The 3,002-nt window shown below is 40.7% G+C and overlaps 1 pseudogene; it reads left to right on the forward strand.

Annotated features, from left to right (window-relative positions):
* Positions 1-2,037: 2,037 nt before the first annotated feature.
* Positions 2,038-2,811, forward strand: LOC105550264 (annotated as a pseudogene).
* The last annotated feature ends 191 nt before the right edge of the window (positions 2,812-3,002 follow it).

Genomic DNA, 3,002 nt, shown 5'->3' on the forward strand with positions numbered 1-3,002 from the left:
CTAAATGTTTTTCCTGCAGTGCTTATGTAACATTTTGTTCATACCAGTTTATAACACATTGTCCAAAAATTAGTTTTATTTATTTATTTTTCTTCTCAGATAGATTTTTTTTTTTTTTGAGACGGAGTCTTGCTCTGTCGCCCCGGCTGGAGTGCAACGGTGAGATCTTGGCTCACTGCAAGCTCTGCCTCCCGGGTTTGTGCCATTCTCCTGCCTCAGCCTCCTGAATAGCTGGGACTACAGACGCCTGCCACCATGCCCAACTAATTTTTTGTATTTTTAGTACAGACAGGGTTTCACCGTGTTAGCCCGGATGGTCTCGATCTCCTGACCTCATGATCTGCCTGCCTCAGCCTCCCAAAGTCCTTGGGATTACAGGAGTGAGCCACTGTGCCCACCTCTCAGATAGCAGATTTTTTGATGTAAGAGGTAGCATTCAATTTTCCTTGTATTTCTGGCACCTAGCAAAATGCCTTTGGACTCTGCTTTTTTTTTTTTTTTTTTGAGACACAGTCTTGCTTCGTCACCCAGGCTGGAGTGCAGCAGCACAATCCTGGCTTGCTGCAACTGCTGCCTCCAGAGTTCAAGTGATTCTTGTGCCTCAGCATCCCAACTGGCTGGGATTATAGACATGTGCCACCATTACCAGCTAATTTTTGTATTTTTAGTACAGACAGGGTTTTGCCATCTTGGCCGGGCTGGTCTCGAACTCCTGGCCTCATGTGATCCGCCCGCCTCGGCCTCACAAAGTGCTGGGATTACAGGCATAAGCCATCACACCCTGCCTCTGGACTTTGCCTTTTTGGATGAAGGATCATGCAGAAAGGTTTAGGGCCAGTTGTTTCTGAGTGACTAAGTGTAGGAATTAAAGGACGTTATTTTCCTTGAATCTCTGTATAGGAGCTTTTACTTTTGGGAGGCAAAACATGTATTTTGCAGAAATTTCCTGCCTTGGTTAATTGACCATCGACTTTAACTAGAAAAAATTATAGCTAATTTTCTGACTCTTAAACATCCTCTTATGTGAAATCACTCGATGAGCTTTGCAGTTAGGCTTGCTTAACATTGATGACTTCTTACTTAGGTGTCATGTCTAGCCCTAGGATGCTCATTAATCTAGTTGAAGTGATCAGATGCAGTTTTGGTGAAAATAGGTGGAAATGGAGTTTATGTTCTTCAGCAATTGGTCAGGAGTATGAAGATTGATCTAAAAGAGAAAAAGTTGTATAAGCCAACACTTTAATGAGTGGAGAGATTATCCTAAGGTTTACTTTGTATTGTAGACAAACTGATATTAGCTTCTAACTGGGACTTTAACTTATGAAATGGGAATGACATGGCAGTGACTTGCTTTCTAACAAAGCTGCAATTTGCATTTCCTGTCTCATCACATTCTTCTTTGTAATCCTTGTTAATTGGGAATGTGACATTGAGTAAATTCATAAAATAAATATGGAGATTGTATTAGGCTAAAAATGACTTTGAGTTGTTATGCTTTGTTTAGTGTTCAGTTAGAGTAACTGAATCCACAAAGTTCTCTTCTTTTATCCTTGGAATAATCACAAGCTGGGCTTCCACTGGCTGTTCCAGAAAAGAAAGTATATTTGGTTAGTTGTGTGTGCATGAGTGTATAAGCAATAGGAAATATAAGTATTTTGAATACATACAATAATATACCAGTATTCAGGATTTTTATGGTCTGAGGCAAAATCATGGCTTAGGAATGCTTTCAGTTTGACTTTTCACTTACCATTTCCTTGTGACCTAGCTTCAGATTTGGACTTTTTTCTCCTTTGTTTAGCCACCCTTGCCAGTTTCATGTCATGTGCCAAGGCATGACAAGATAGTGTTTGTAGCCATCTAGGGGGAGAGGATAGTTTCTGGCTGCTGTGAATTGCTGGGGGCAGTCAAGAGGTTGTTTTCTAGCTAGGATTTTTGCACAAGTACAGCAGGAATCCCTTGCATGTGCCCAGTAGAAGCAGAATATTGTATTTCATGAACATTAAGATACTAGGGTCCTCTTTTCCAGCTAGAACCATGGAGGGTGTTGAAGAGAAGAAAAAGAAGGTTCCTGCTATGCCAGAAACCCTTAAGAAAAAGGGAGGGAATTTCGCAGAGCCGAAGATCAAGCGCCTGAGAAAGAAGTCTGCCCAAAAGATGCTTCGAAAGGCAAGGAGGAAGCTTGAGGTCTATGAAAAAGCAAAGCACTATCACAAGGAGTGTAGGCAGATGGACAGAACTGAAATTCGAATGGCGAGGTTGGCAAGAAAAGCTGGCAACGTCTATGTACCTGGAGAACCCAAATTGGCATTTGTTGTCAGGATCAGAGATATCAATGGTGTGAGCCCAAAGGTCTGAAAGGTGTTGCAACTTCTTTGCCTTCGTCAAATCTTCAATGGAACCTTTGTGAAGCTCAACAAGGCTTCAATGAACAGGCTGAGGATTGTGGAACCATATATTGCATGGGAGTACCCAAATTGTAGAACCATATATTGCATGGGAGTACCCAAATTAGTAAATGAAGTGATCTACAAGCGTGGTTATGGCAAAATCAATAAGGGAATTGCTTTGACAGGTAACACTTTGATTGCTGTGTCTCTTAATAAATAGGGCATCATTTGCATGGAGGATCTGATTCATGAGATCTATACTGTCAGAAAGTCCTTCAAAGAAGCAAGTGACTTCCTGTGGCCCTTCAAATTATCTTCTCCAGGAGGTAGAAAGAAGAAAAAGACCACCCATTTTGTAGAAGGTGGAGATGCTGGCAACAGGGAGGACCAGATTAACAGTCTTATTAGAAGAATGAACTAAGGTGTCTACCATGATTATTTTTCTAATCTGGTCAGTTAAGAAACAGTACGGGCTCTCAAACTGAAAAAAAAAAAAAAGATACTAGGAAATTTGGTCAGTTAAGAGTATATTAAGGAGTATGTCAATCCTGCCCTTTGGAATTCTGAAACTTTTTCTGTTTTTTTTTTTTTTTTCTTTTTGAAATGGAGTCT

This window comes from Mandrillus leucophaeus, unplaced genomic scaffold (genome assembly GCF_000951045.1).
Source record: "Mandrillus leucophaeus isolate KB7577 unplaced genomic scaffold, Mleu.le_1.0 Scaffold474, whole genome shotgun sequence".
In the NCBI taxonomy this organism is placed as follows: domain Eukaryota; kingdom Metazoa; phylum Chordata; class Mammalia; order Primates; family Cercopithecidae; genus Mandrillus; species Mandrillus leucophaeus.